Source organism: Homalodisca vitripennis, chromosome 4 (assembly GCF_021130785.1).
Source record: "Homalodisca vitripennis isolate AUS2020 chromosome 4, UT_GWSS_2.1, whole genome shotgun sequence".
Taxonomy (NCBI): Eukaryota; Metazoa; Arthropoda; class Insecta; order Hemiptera; family Cicadellidae; genus Homalodisca; species Homalodisca vitripennis.
The window spans coordinates 198,388,673-198,404,753 of NC_060210.1; the positions used below are offsets into that span (position 1 = coordinate 198,388,673).

At 38.5% G+C, this 16,081-nt stretch overlaps 1 protein-coding gene, 1 non-coding gene and 1 pseudogene across 3 annotated transcripts in view; all 3 read left to right on the top strand.

Annotated features, from left to right (window-relative positions):
• Window positions 1-225: 225 nt before the first annotated feature.
• The window catches only part of LOC124360869 (polyhomeotic-proximal chromatin protein-like), a 186,110-nt gene continuing 170,254 nt past the window's right edge, over window positions 226-16,081 (top strand). Inside the window, exon 1 of one of the 2 annotated variants that reach the window (XM_046814833.1) lies at window positions 226-332. The gene's annotated coding sequence lies outside the window, so the exon portion shown is untranslated. The remainder of the gene's footprint in view (window positions 333-16,081) is intronic. The other variant, XM_046814834.1, reaches the window with a different exon arrangement.
• Window positions 7,221-7,333, top strand: LOC124361589 (annotated as a pseudogene).
• On the top strand, window positions 13,245-13,351 carry LOC124361587. Its single transcript, XR_006922344.1, has one exon. It is a non-coding gene; the product is annotated as a U6 spliceosomal RNA (small nuclear RNA).

Sequence of the window (16,081 nt, forward strand, 5' to 3'; positions counted from 1 at the left end):
CCAACCGGCATGCCTAGCCGTGATGACGTCAGCGCCCCTCCACAATGTGCAACACTTGTTATCGCCATTGGTTAGGCCCGTGCGGCGGTGCCGAGATGCCTCAAGCGGTTCCAGATCCCCCCGCGCTGGCTCGATATTGACCGCCAATCAGGGCTCGCGCCGGGGACGGCGTACTGCGCTCCTATTGGTCGACACTGGCTCGCTCCGCTCCGTCTCCATGTCACTGTAACACCGGAGTTAAGTTTTAGCGTCGCTCGGCTCGGCTCAAAGTCGGTTCACGCCGGAAAATAGTGCAGTGTTCAGCATATTGTTTGGATATTACACTTTAACAGGTACGTCACAAAATTTATTCACTTCCTTTGTTACCCTAACTATTATTTATTTTTCTAATCAAAACTACACGATAGAAATAATAAATCTCGACCAGCCTACTCCACTATTACCTAGCTACTAAGGTATACCGCTCCGGTAGCCGCTGCAGAAGCCCTAATGTCGCTAGCGAACTTCGGTACTCTCCGATTGATCAGACTGGACCCAGAATTAGGTCAGTGGGTCAGGAAGGCTGCCCGGCCAACGTCGTTTGCATACAGATCGTTACGCAAATGGCCCGTTAACAGTGTACACTTTTGTTGTACACCTGCAGGTGTTTTAATATCGCTAGCCACCGTACATATAATATTTCTGAAGAGGGATACTTTTAATTTAATGTCAGTCCTGTGCTACCTATATGATTTATTAGTTGCTCAGTTCTTATCGGATCAAAAATAAAAAGAATTACGATCTCCGGAGTGAGATAACCCGGCAAGTAATGTACATATTTTAATTTATTTTTTAGTAGTTATCCTACTTTTAGTAATTTTGCAATGTGCGAGGTTTCATTTGTGTACAATAGGCCACACTACACCCCAGCCTAGTTTTGTAGGCTATAGCCTACGGCCTATGTAGGCTACGCACAAAGTTCGAGTGATGTCACACCTGAACCGTGCCCAGGACATCACTCTCCCGCTTATCAGGCGTCCATTGTTGATTCTCTTTATCGCCTAATTGGTCCGTTGTTGTTTTAGCCGGCCCTCGCGGGGCGCGCTGTTGCCAGATCGTGCGGCGCGCGGGCACGCGGCAACGCCGCCCGACAACGCATGTCACGTGACCGCTGTGACCAATCACCGCCTGATCGGTAACGAGTGCCGCCGTTCCTTTCTCGCCCTCTCGCCGCGCTCTATAATTAAAAAGGGAATGGGATTACTATGGATGCTGCGCACCCCTCGGAGGGGAGAGACCCTTCTAAAAAGCAATCTTCTTTCCTCTCCATCAATTCCGTCCCTCGCCCTTGTCACAAAGGCTGCCCTGGGGTCCCCCCCCCTCACACGAGCATGCAGGTGCTCTCTCTCTCTCATTCTCTCTCTCCCTCCCCCTTCTCCCCCTGTTTCCCACACAGCGCTGTTCTCTTCTTCTTTACTGCCGCGGCCAAGGACGGTAGACCCGCTCGTATTTCTGCCCCGTCAGTAGGCCTAGCCGTCAGTCGCGGCTGTATGCACGTTACCAGACCAGCACAATCACTACAGCTCCCCTAGTTTTTGCTTCCACCTTAAATCGGCTACATCCGTCTCTTGAATCGTTAGTAGGCTATACAAAAATCCTCTAACCGTATAGACACAGTTAGAGTTCCTTATAAAATCTGATAAGATGTTTGGGAATACTGTCATCTATGAGAGTAAACCAAACTTTAAAATTTACAGCAAATAAATTTGTAAATGATGGCATTAATATATAGACATAAAGTAACAATCAAATTGATAAGTTTTGTTCTACTGTATTTCTTATTTGCTGTTTTATTACTACCGGTAGTACATTTTGCTTTACACGTTTTTTATTGTTTATATATTTGTTGTCCACCCCCCCCCCCCCCCACCCCCCCCCCCCCCCACCCCCCCCCCCCCCCACCCCCCCCCCCCCCCACCCCCCCCCCCCCCCACCCCCCCCCCCCCCCAAATTACTAATAGGGATTATATCTAAACGAATTCCATATAGCATTATATTACTATCTGATTAATTTAGCATTGTCCTAATGAATCATAAACATCTACAGTAAGTTTGTAATTAGTTATTCCTTATATTGGACCATCGTTTGTATAATACTGTATATGCCAATAGACACGTTACTCGTAGTACACGTTAATTGCAATGGATAGTTTTATTGCTCTTTATTAACATTGTTAATAGTTTAAAATAACCATTTAGTTCATATCTAATATATCATTTTTTAAAAGTTGTACCAAATTAAGTTCAATAGATACGAAGACAAAATATTTTATTACCTTAAATAGTGGCTCTTGGCATATAATCTAAACGTAACAGTAAGTAAAACGAAAACATCCTAGAGATACATACTAACTTAGGTTGTAAATATCACTCAAACAGGAATTCAATGAAGAACGGCTAAAGATTTTTTTCTAGTTTTTATTCAAACTTCCAATTACTATTCATAGCTATATCCCGCTGCGACAAAGTTTAACTTAACGTTAGCTCAAATAGTGAAAACGACAGGAGATAATATGTTTAAATTACTAGCACCTTATAAGTGACTTCGAACGGCTCCAAATTCTTTAAATTTATTCTTAAAACCCTATTAGTTTTATTCCCCTTTAAACTAAACCGTTAAGCGTTAAACGTTTTAAAAATTTGGAGTTTAGTTAATAAAAAAAAAACACAAATGCTGTGAGGGTTTTGAAAGATACACGATTACAATTGCATGTTAAAAATAGTAGTTCCCCGCGGTTTTGCATGCAATTTCGTAGGCTTTCATATGAGTAGCCTACTTCTGATTCGAGTGAATTATATATCCGACGCCCATCTTGAGATTTAATTATTTCTACGGACCAAGAAAATATGTTCTTAAAAGTGTATACTTACTGCAATCGTAAAATATTCCAGACTTAATACATTTTTGTGCCCTAGTTAATATTGCTTTGTTTCCTCGAACAAGGTACAAACAAACTTTTTGAGAAGCCTACTTCTGTCAAAAGTCAAATAAACTATGCGTTTTATAACAGTCTTTAAATAAAAGTAATATAGTACATTCCTTCATCTCTGAATACAGTACTCACCATGCAATACTCAATATTCACTAAAGCGTACAGTTCAAAGTTGACTTTTAATAACACTTTTAGTTTTTTATTCTAAATATTTGTCTTACTTGTGCTTAACAGTGGTCGCAAAAAAGGTTTGAAATAAGAAGTGTTGTTTATTATCAAGCTTACGCTATGCTTTTCACGACTAAATGTAAGGTAATTTACGATTGTGCTACTATAAAAACAATGTTTAGCACAGGACAATATTGACTAAAGTTAACAGGCTTCTTATACTATTATATAAATTGTCTTGTTCTCTTTACCTGATTTTTCTGTGCATTCTTACGATATTTTAATCGTTGTTCTCCTAGTCGGAGCGAAAACGTATCCAACGTATCCAATAAAGCAAAAACCATTATAATCGTTAAGATATTTATACGAAGTTATTTCTAACTTAAGAATGGCTGACTTTATTTATTGTATATAATTTTGTTTAATTATTTTTGCAGCTGTCTTATGTAGAGTACTGACAAATATTTAGCAGATATAGAGTTTAGATCTCGAAACATCCATTCAAGTGCTGCAGTGTGAGTATGACAATCCCTTGTCAACCCCTCGTCGTCAAAAGAAACCCGTGATTCGGACAGTGGGTCCCAGGCCGGGACCGTGGACCCACTGTCCACCCTATAAGAAGTTGTTAAGAAATGTGCTTCCGGCAGTTTTATGACTTGGACCTACAGTCCGTTTACGGTGCCACGGCATCATGAGGCGCCTCGAAATCCTGAAAATGTCATATCGTGCGAAAAATTCTAAAATATATATATTCATTATTTACCTTAGTATTAAAAAAACTAAAGAAAAATTAAAATACAAAACAAAAACACATTAAAGTGCTGAACTATAACAGACCTATATTTGACGATCAGAATATAAAATTGTTATATTCCATTCTGGCATGGAAATAAATTACGGCTAACAATAAAAAATTAATATATATTTTAAAACCCCTATGAGAAATATTCTTTTATAACATAGGCTACATTTATTTAGTTTTTGTAAATCGTAAATGTACGTCCGTACAATCATAGCCCGTAATCTGTGTTTGAAGTTTGTTATTGACAAGGGGTGATTTGAAATTATAAGAGAATTTTTGACATTTGGCATCGTTATATAATATATTTATAAAACCTTAATCCTATATTATAATAATGAACAATTCTTCAATGACTGGAATCTATTCTATTAGTAACTCTCCACATGCAGTGGATGATGGTATAGACTATATATAGCTCAAGATGTAGGCCTACATTGTTTTAAATGTAATGTAAGATGTATATCAAGTAAAGTCCAAAGCCTAACCTAAAAATATGTATTTTATATTATAACAACTGATACTAGTTTTTTTTCCCCATGGCCACTAATTATTATAATTTGGTGATGAATATGTGTGAGTGTACATGTTCATTCCTGCCTAAAATTGAAAAAATTGTATTTCTGAGTTCTTTAACGGGAAAGAATAAATTATAAATCATTGTTATCTGTTAAAATTAGTTACCAGTGTTGCTGATTGTGCCGTTAGTAAAAAATATCTAACTGAAGGACTGTACAGCCCTAGAATGCTGAAGTCAATCGGGAATTGTGGTTAAAGTAAAAAAATTAAATATATTATTTTATCCGGTTAACAGCATCCAGGTCTTCTATCATATAAAACTGTCAAATTTGTTTTACCTTTCTTGATTAAAAACACTGGTTTTAAGAACTAAACTTTTTGGCGAGTAGTTATTTTGCCCCATTAAAAACTAACTCATACCTACTAATTAATCTCATTAATATCTCAGCATGTGCTCCCATTGTTTTATAAAATGGTTTAAATCCGTTGACGTTTTTTGGGGATAGTTGTTTAATTACTCCTCAAAGCTATTGCAACAACTTTTAGTATACAAGGTGTGACCAAAATATAATGCAATTCTTTTACAGTAGATTTATTGTAGATATTTGCAAAAGTTGAAAAAATCCACATACAGAATCCCTTTAGCATTCGTCCCTGCTAAACAACCCCTTTATAATGATGTAGCCTACATCTTGAAGTAAACTTACGGTAAAAACTTCTTGTAGACCATTCATTGGATGTCACAACCTTAAAAACTATTTCTTATGTCCAGTATTCATTTACTAAGTTTAACTTCCACAATTTCAGCCCAGACAAGAATATTAAAACCAACAGGACCTTCATTGTAAATGTTGCAAACTTTTAACCATCTTAGTTTTTTAAAAAGGTGAACTCCTTTGAGGTTGGATTTGCATTATTGTAACTCTACTAAAAAAGACCATTAATTTGATGTAGGCCCTACTACTCGACCAATGCTCTCATTTAAGATTTTCTCCTAAACTCTTTACGGGCCCTTGACATGATAAACTGTTACTAGCCTACGGAAATAAACAGCAAGTACTTTTATAAGTTAATTTAATCAATTAATAATTAAAACACAAAATTACGTTTTAGCAGCGATACACAGTGTTCTTATTATAAACCGTTATAATTTGTTGTAGTCATTCTTCATAATAATATTTAATCGGCAGAATATTTAGAATACATTTTGCATTTATTTATATTATTTTGTGTACAAAAATATATTTATGGGTTTATGAGTTTGTTATTGTAATGATTTCAAATTCTTTATTGGTCCACTTACGTATAATTGTCGATATTTAGACTACAAGTAGTCTATTTAGGCACTGGTGAAAAAACGTGGTAGATAAAAAAAAGTTTCCACCGCTGTTAAAATACAAAGACCTACCGCCGGTACAAAGAGACATAATTTCCAGCTCTAGAGTTAAGAGTAGTTCACTAAAAGCGTTTTTCGAATTTTTGATAATTTAGACACATATAAAGATTTCAACAAATATTATGTTTAATCATCAACAATATTATCTATCAATAATATCTTTTTAAGAGGGATAGAGAAGACTACAAGAAGAGATAGAATAAGGAACGAAATAACCAAAGAAAGATTGAAGGTAGTTTCACTGCAAGAGACAATGGAAGGAAGAAGAATACAGTGGATGGGGCATGTGAAGAGGATGGGAGATAATAGAATGCCTAGAGTAGCACTGGAGAAGGAGGAAAGAGGAAGAAGACCAAGAGGAAGACCGAGAGGAAGATGGGAGGACCAAGTGTGGAAAGACATAGAGAGAAGGGGACTACAGAAAATACAGGTGGAGGAAGAGGAGACCTGGAATGACAGACAAAAGTGGAGGAGGCTGTGTACGACGACCCGTGATAACGGAAACGTCTGATGATGATGATGATGATGATGAATCATCAGCAATATAGCAGAGTCCTACAGCTAGTTTGGGTTTTAAAAGTTAAGCTACTATTTAGATATGGGACTTCTCAAGTGACGAAACCTTGTCTTGAAAACCTCCATTTAGTACAGATTGACAGTTTTAAAACAGTAACGTTAGGATTGTCAATCCTCAGATATCGTTTGTTTTTATCTCATAGTTGAAATAAAATAATAAATAAGCACACCTGCTGTGGGAACACATCACCTATGTGTTCTCCACATAGCCGTAGTTCCGAATAAAAACTCATATTAGGCTACTACCTTAATTTTATTCCCATAACACGTTTTTTCCGTAGTTAGTTCATTAATGGATATGGTTTTGATACATTTAATTTGTCAGTTGTTGAAATTGTAAGATTGTAAGTTGCGGAAAATCGATTACTGTTTTTATGAATGGAATACTATTTATCTGTAGAAAATATGACAAAGAACTAATGAATGAATACTGCTACACTACAATGAGCCCGCTGCTTTCATACTGCATTTTGCCGGCAGTAGTAGGAGCTTACTGGCGCTGCCGCTAGGTCGCAGCACCTCCGCCGCCCATCTAAAACACGCGAGAGTTTTCAAAATTGATACCCTAGAAATACATACAAAATGAAGTATTTATAAACCATATAATACTTAAACATTTACAAGAGCAACTGTACTTTTATATTTATATCTGCTCACCTAAATATTCATTCAAAATGTTAATTATTTTGCTAGACATCTGACGGTCCAAGACGACAAAGCTTTGTGGTTTTGTGCACGCAACATATATACCCAACTGAGAGGACCGACACATGCAGTTTTTCCTTCGCCAGTTTCAATACTGCCGAAGGAAATACATATACTAAAATTGGAACGATACAGAGAAGATTAGCATGGCCCCTGCGCAAGGATGACAAGCAAAATCGTGAAGCGTTCCACATTTTTTTGGCACTATTCTACTTAATGAGATTTATTTCGATATTGTGTTTTACATTTTAGAAGTTTATTAACTACAAAGTTACATTTTTACATATATAAAATTTTGTTAGACTTTTTAAATTGTTTTTACGTATAATATCGGGAATGTGTTTATATTTATTTTATTTATGAATTAGTCTTATGGTGGAAGGCACTAAATGTAACGTGGAAAATGTTTTCCTAAGGGTGGAAACAACTTTGAAGTTCAAAACGGAATATGCATTCTCGTTTAGTCCACCAGGAAATGGATCTCCGTTTAAATAAAAAGCTAAAAATTATGAGAGTTATGAGATGCGGGCACTCGTTTGGTTTAGTCTCAGGAGTTTACTTTTATACGAGAACGCCCCGTCTAACGGTGCATTTAATTTAGACGATAGGACCTTTGACGGCCGACACCACCTTTTTGACGTTGGTATATTAAAGTTCAGCTTACAGAGCATCTGTGTACAAAGTTTTATTGCGGGCACTCGTTTGGTTTAGTCTCAGGAGTGACTTTTATACGAGAACGCCCCGTCTAACGGTGCATTTAATTTAGACGTTAGGACCTCTGATGGCCGACACCACCTTTTTGACGTTGGTATATTAAAGTTCAGCTTACAGAGCATCTGTGTACAAAGTTTCATTGCGGGCACTCGTTTGGTTTAGTCTCAGGAGTGACTTTTATACGAGAACGTCCCGTCTAACGGTGCATTTAATTTAGACGATAGGACCTCTGACGGCCGACACCACCTTTTTGACGTTGGTATATTAAAGTTCAGCTCACAGAGCATCTGTGTACAAAGTTTCATTGCGGGCACTTGTTTGGTTTAGTCTCAGGAGTGACTTTTATACGAGAACGCCCCGCCTAACGGTGCATTTAATTTAGACGATAGGACCTCTGACGGCCGACACCACCTTTTTGACGTTGGTATATTAAAGTTCAGCTTACAGAGCATCTGTGTACAAAGTTTCATTGCGGGCACTCGTTTGGTTTAGTCTCAGGAGTCACTTTTATACGAGAACGCCCCGTGTAACGGTGCATTTAATTTAGACGATAGGACCTCTGACGGCCGACACCACCTTTTTGATGTTGGTATATTGAATTTCAGCTTACAGAGCATCTGTGTACAAAGTTTCATTGCGGGCACTCGTTTGGTTTAGTCTCAGGAGTGACATTTATACGAGAACGCCCCGTGTAACGGTGCTTTTAATTTAGACGATAGGACCTCTGACGGCCGACACCACTTTTTTGACGTTGGTATATTAAAGTTCAGCTTACAGAGCATCTGTGTACAAAGTTTTATTGCGGGCACTCGTTTGTTTTAGTCTCAGGAGTGACTTTTACAAATTTACAATTTTATACGAGAACGCCCGTCTAACGGTGCATTTAATTTAGACGATAGGACCTCTGACGGCCGACACCACATTTTTGACGTTGGTATATTGAATTTCAGCTTACAGAGCATCTGTGTACAAAGTTTCATTGCGGGCACTCGTTTGGTTTTAGTCTCAGGAGTGACATTTATACGAGAACGCCCCGTGTAACGGTGCTTTTAATTTAGACGATAGGACCTCTGACGGCCGACACCACTTTTTTGACGTTGGTATATTAAAGTTCAGCTTACAGAGCATCTGTGTACAAAGTTTTATTGCGGGCACTCGTTTGGTTTAGTCTCAGGAGTGACTTTTATACGAGAACGCCCGTCCAACGGTGCATTTAATTTAGACGTTAGGACCTCTGACGGCCGACACCACCCTTTTGACGTTGGTATAATAAATTTCAGCTTACAGAGCATCTGTGTACAAAGTTTCATTGCGGGCACTCGTTTGGTTTAGTCTCAGGAGTGACTTTTATACGAGAAACACCCGTCTAACGGTGCATTTAATTTAGACGATAGGACCTCTGACGGCCGACACCACCTTTTTGATGTTGGTATATTAAAGTTCAGCTTACAGAGCATCTGTGTACAAAGTTTCATTGCGGGCACTCGTTTGGTTAAGTCTCAGGAGTCACTTTTATACGAGAACGCCCGTCTAACGGTGCATTTAATTTAGACGATAGGACCTCTGACGGCTGACACCACCTTTTTGATGTTGGTATATTAAAGTTCAGCTTACAGAGCATCTGTGTACAAAGTTTCATTGCGGGCACTCGTTTGGTTAAGTCTCAGGAGTCACTTTTATACGAGAACGCCCGTCTAACGGTGCATTTAATTAGGCGATAGGACCTCTGACGGCCGACACCACCTTTTTGACGTTGGTATATTAAAGTTCAGCTTACAAAGCATCTGTATACAAAGTTTTATTGCGGGCACTCGTTTGGTTTAGTCTCAGGAGTGACTTTTATACGAGAACGCCCCGTCTAACGGTGCATTTAATTTAGACGTTAGGACCTCTGAATTAAAGTTCAGCTTACAGAGCATCTGTGTACAAAGTTTCATTGCGGGCACTCGTTTGGTTAAGTCTCAGGAGTCACTTTTATACGAGAACGCCCGTCTAACGGTGCATTTAATTTAGACGATAGGACCTCTGACGGCTGACACCACCTTTTTGATGTTGGTATATTAAAGTTCAGCTTACTGAGCATCTGTGTACAAAGTTTCATTGCGGGCACTCGTTTGGTTAAGTCTCAGGAGTCACTTTTATACGAGAACGCCCGTCTAACGGTGCATTTAATTTAGGCGATAGGACCTCTGACGGCCGACACCACCTTTTTGACGTTGGTATATTAAAGTTCAGCTTACAAAGCATCTGTGTACAAAGTTTCATTGCGGGCACTCGTTTGGTTAAGTCTCAGGAGTCACTTTTATACGAGAACGCCCGTCTAACGGTGCATTTAATTTAGACGATAGGACCTCTGACGGCTGACACCACCTTTTTGATGTTGGTATATTAAAGTTCAGCTTACAGAGCATCTGTGTACAAAGTTTCATTGCGGGCACTTGTTTGGTTAAGTCTCAGGAGTCACTTTTATACGAGAACGCCCGTCTAACGGTGCATTTAATTTAGACTATAGGACCTCTGACGGCTGACACCACCTTTTTGATGTTGGTATATTAAAGTTCAGCTTACAGAGCATCTGTGTACAAAGTTTCATTGCGGGCACTCGTTTGGTTTAGTCTCAGGAGTGACTTTTATACGAGAAACGCCCGTCTAACGGTGCATTTAATTAGGCGATAGGACCTCTGACGGCTGACACCACCTTTTTGATGTTGGTATATTAAAGTTCAGCTTACAGAGCATCTGTGTACAAAGTTTCATTGCGGGCACTCGTTTGGTTTAGTCTCAGGAGTCACTTTTATACGAGAACGCCCGTCTAACGGTGCATTTAATTAGGCGATAGGACCTCTGACGGCCGACACCACCCTTTTGACGTTGGTATAATAAATTTCAGCTTACAGAGCATCTGTGTACAAAGTTTCATTGCGGGCACTCGTTTGGTTTAGTCTCAGGAGTGACTTTTATACGAGAACACCCGTCTAACGGTGCATTTAATTTAGACGATAGGACCTCTGACGGCCGACACCACCTTTTTGATGTTGGTATATTAAAGTTCAGCTTACAGAGCATCTGTGTACAAAGTTTCATTGCGGGCACTCGTTTGGTTAAGTCTCAGGAGTCACTTTTATACGAGAACGCCCGTCTAACGGTGCATTTAATTAGGCGATAGGACCTCTGACGGCCGACACCACCCTTTTTGACGTTGGTATATTAAAGTTCAGCTTACAGAGCATCTGTGTACAAAGTTTCATTGCGGGCACTCGTTTGGTTTAGTCTCAGGAGTGACTTTTATACGAGAACGTCCCGTCTAACGGTGCATTTAATTTAGACGAAAGGACCTCTGACGGCCGACACCACCTTTTTGACGTTGGTATATTAAAGTTCAGCTTACAGAGCATCTGTGTACAAAATTTCATTACGGGCACTCGTTTGGTTTAGTCTCAGGAGTGACTTTTATACGAAAACGCCCGTCCAACGGTGCATTTAATTTAGACGATAGGACCTCTGACGGCCGACACCACCTTTTTGACGTAGGTATATTAAAGTTCAGCTTACAGAGCATCTGTGTACAAAGTTTCATTGCGGGCACTCGTTTGGTTTAGTTTTAGGAGTGACTTTTATACGAGAACGCCCCGTGTAACGGTACATTTAATTTAGACGATAGGACCTCTGACGGCCGACACCACCTTTTTGACGTTGGTATATTAAAGTTCAGCTTACAGAGCATCTGTGTACAAAGTTTCATTGCGGGCACTCGTTTGGTTTAGTCTCAGGAGTCACTTTTATACGAGAACGCCCCGTGTAACGGTGCATTTAATTTAGACGATAGGACCTCTGACGGCCGACACCACCTTTTTGATGTTGGTATATTAAAGTTCAGCTTACAGAGCATCTGTGTACAAAGTTTTATTGCGGGCACTCGTTTGGTTTAGTCTCAGGAGTCACTTTTATACGAGAACGCCCCGTGTAACAGTGCATTTAATTTAGACGATAGGACCTCTGACGGCCGACACCACCTTTTTGACGTTGGTATATTAAAGTTCTGCTTACAGAGCATCTGTGTACAAAATTTCATTTGCGGGCACTCGTTTGGTTTAGTCTCAGGAGTGACTTTTATACGAGAACGCCCGTCCAACGGTGCATTTAATTTAGACGATAGGACCTCTGACGGCCGACACCACCTTTTTGACGTTGGTATATTAAAGTTCAGCTTACAGAGCATCTGTGTACAAAGTTTCATTGCGGGCACTCGTTTGGTTTAGTTTTAGGAGTCACTTTTATACGAGAACGCCCCGTGTAACGGTGCATTTAATTTAGACGATAGGACCTCTGACGGCCGACACCACCTTTTTGACGTTGGTATATTAAAGTTCAGCTTACAGAGCATCTGTGTACAAAGTTTCATTGCGGGCACTCGTTTGGTTTAGTCTCAGGAGTGACTTTTATACGAGAACGCCCCGTGTAACGGTGCATTTAATTTAGACGATAGGACCTCTGACGGCCGACACCACCTTTTTGACGTTGGTATAATAAAGTTCAGCTTACAGAGCATCTGTGTACAAAGTTTCATTGCGGGCACTCGTTTGGTTTAGTCTCAGGAGTGACTTTTATACGAGAACGCCCCGTGTAACGGTGCATTTAATTTAGACGATAGGACCTCTGACGGCCGACACCACCTTTTTGACGTTGGTATAATAAAGTTCAGCTTACAGAGCATCTGTGTAAAAAGTTTTATTGCGGGCACTCGTTTGGTTTAGTCTCAGGAGTGACTTTTATACGAGAACGCCCCGTCTAACGGTGCATTTAATTTAGACGTTAGGACCTATGACGGCCGACACCACCTTTTTGACGTTGGTATATTAAAGTTCAGCTTACAGAGCATCTGTGTACAAAGTTTCATTGCGGGCACTCGTTTGGTTTAGTCTCAGGAGTCACTTTTATACGAGAACGCCCCGTCTAACGGTGCATTTAATTTAGACGATAGGACCTCTGACGGCCGACACCACCTTTTTGACGTTGGTATATTAAAGTTCAGCTTACAGAGCATCTGTGTACAAAGTTTCATTGCGGGCACTCGTTTGGTTAAGTCTCAGGAGTGGGCTTTTATTAGAGGATGTCCATTTTACGATACATTCCTACGGTTTACTTAGGTATTATATTTGGGATTTTTATTCATGACACATTTAATGGGAAACCTTTGTGGAAAGTAATAAATAGAAAAAACTGTGTTGATTTTGTGAAAGATCGTTTTTATATTTAGTATTATACAATATGTCTCAGTTTTTGGATTTTTGTTAACGCCTTCAGATTGATGACTGCAAATTTGATACACTAGACGGTCTGGACGATAAAGTGACGCTAACTTCACGGTGGTACCCAACTGAGAGCAACAACAGATGTACTTGCTTCGGCAGTACATATACTAAAATTGGAACGATACAGAGAAGATTAGCATGGCCCCTGCGCAAGGATGACACACAAAATCGTGAAGCGTTCCACATTTTTTTGGCAATTTCTTGGCATTTTTTCTACTTAACGAGAGTTATTTTAGTTGAGTTTTTTTAAACTTATTAACTACAGTTTCATTTTTATTTATAAAAAAATTATTTTATGAGACATTTTGAATTGTTTTTAAGTATAATATCAGGAATATATTTATATTGATTTTATTTATGAATTAGACGTGCAGTCTCCTTACGAAATTCACTAAATTGAACGTGAAAAATGTTTATCGCTTAGGGTAAAAACAGCTTTAAAGTAAAAACAATTTGAATTCTAGATTGATCCACTAGTAGATGGATCTCCGTCTAGATAAAAAGATAAACATTTGGAAATTTATGAGATGGATGAAAAAATGTATTTCAAAACATTCCTGCAAGAAGCATGGATTTAATGAAACTTTATTGCTTCTTCTCAACTTTACCACCCACAAACTTTTCTTTCTTATTGTTTTGCAACAATTCAACATTAGTATTATGACAATGTGTACCACCACTGTACAATATTGCGGCTGCAGCTACGCAGATTCATATAGGATTGTATACTGTATAACGATCAGCGCTATAAACGGAGGAACAACACCAATCTCCACTAAGTGATACCCAGAATTACCCTAGATCGCGGAAAGTTTGCTGGGACTGAAGTATTAAACACGTTCTAAAAATAAATAGACAAATTCCCAATGATGTAAGAAGCGTAGCCTACTGATGTATAAGTGTAGTTTGAGTGAGAGATAGATCCACGAGGGTAAGAATAGTACGTTTTTTTACATTTCTCATCGTTATACGTTTATAAGAAGTAATAACACTACGTCTCGAGGATTAAAATATACCCTCTTCTTCGGGTGAAAAATTCTAACACATTAGGCCTAATAAACAAAAAAGTGCGGCAATGGAAGATATAAAGATATAAGTGCAGACTGGAGAGAATGTACCCAAGCCTTGAGTATGAGTGTAAGTTTGTTTAAATTTGTATGTTTACAAGATTTCTTGGAAGTAATGTAAACATTGTTTTCATAAAATACAATTATTGTGAAGGAAACAGGATTTTTCCGGACGTTTGCCGGACGTTAGGTTAAAATAAAAATTTCTTAGGTCGACAAAGGCAGACGTACCGTGACCTGTATTCTGTAGTTCAGTTTTCATGATTAGTGTTGTGTTTAGTTTTGTATTAAGTGCATGTTTAGAGTTAGTGAAGTTGACACACAACATGGTGGTTGTGATTCCTGACTTACGCGTGTCACAACGCTCTGGTATGATTTGTTTATTTTAACCTAGATTGTAATTATGTGTTAGGTTAGTTACTAACCTGAAGAAGAGATCAGATTGCAGATTTTGAAACGTAGTGTTACTGAGTCTTTTGTATCACTGAACGACGGCAAATGTCCAAAAAATCCTGTTTCCTTCACAATCCTTCCATCGTCAAAAATAAATTTCAAACAAAGGATAATTATTGTATCATTAATCGCTCAAATCTTTTAATTAGAGGAAAGGTTTGAGGTAACATTCAAATTAACATTTGATGTTTGGAACTTTACTCAAGCTTTACTTCCTAATTATTCAGCACAGGTATACAGAATTAAGTGCAGAGAAGGGGATACTGTCTTTCTAACTGTCGTCAGGATATTTTGCTGCTCATGTCGGGGTTCAGCAGGACGCCGCTGACGCGCTGCTGCTGCAGCTCGCAGAAACCAGTTCTGTAGCATTACAGACAGGAGAGGGTCCTGTGATGAAGATTACTTGTAATGACCATGAATGATATTGTGTAATGTCCAGAGATTAGTATACTCATAGTTCGTTAAACATAATTAGGCGAGGTTTCAAATTATTTCTCAGTCTCCGTCATTGGAGGGAATCTGCCTAAATGGAGAATCTGTTAAACGCTGAGTTTTCTGATTCTCATTGGCCAGAAGTATAAGTTTAAAAAATACAAAATAACCAAAAATTGTCTGAAAATATCAGCTGTAATACATGGCCAGCTGATTATTAAATAGCATATAAACTACAGTAGTAACTTTCGTTGAGAGAAAGAAGGTCCTCGACAAACCCTTGAATAGTTCGTAAAGGTTCCCGCCTTTAACGCAATACAAATTTAACACATATTTATTAAAAACATAGAAAAAAGTTGGGGTGATTTTTCTTAGATTAAAATTATATAAATTCGAATAGATCATCACTGCTCAACTTAAGTACATGACGTAATAATATTATAACAAAGGTTTTATTGCATTGGCAGTTCTACATTGCTTGACAATCGTCATGTTGGCCATAGTAATTATAAATCTAAATTTTGCACTTATTCTTCCGTCTAAATCCCATAAAATTTACACATTCGCTTATCTAAATCATACAAATCGTTCCTCTTTAGCTCATGGCCAGTCTTTCAAAACCATGATCTCCCTTGATGTGCCATGAACTCGGCTGTACCGTAAACAGGCTTTGCAGTCAACATAGTTTTCAGAGTTTCAAATTCCTAAAGCATTGGGGCATTTCCAATCTACGTAATGTGGTAAGCTGTTGAGAAATCGAACTCCTGCCCCCTTGCCATACGAGGTTAGGATTACATTTACGGTGAATGACGTAACATCCACAATTGACCATTTTTCGAAATATATTAAGTTATATATATATATATATATATATATATATATATATATATATATATATATATATATATATATATATATTAATAAACTGGAAACACATCACTATCAATTTATCCTCATGCCGCTGTTAT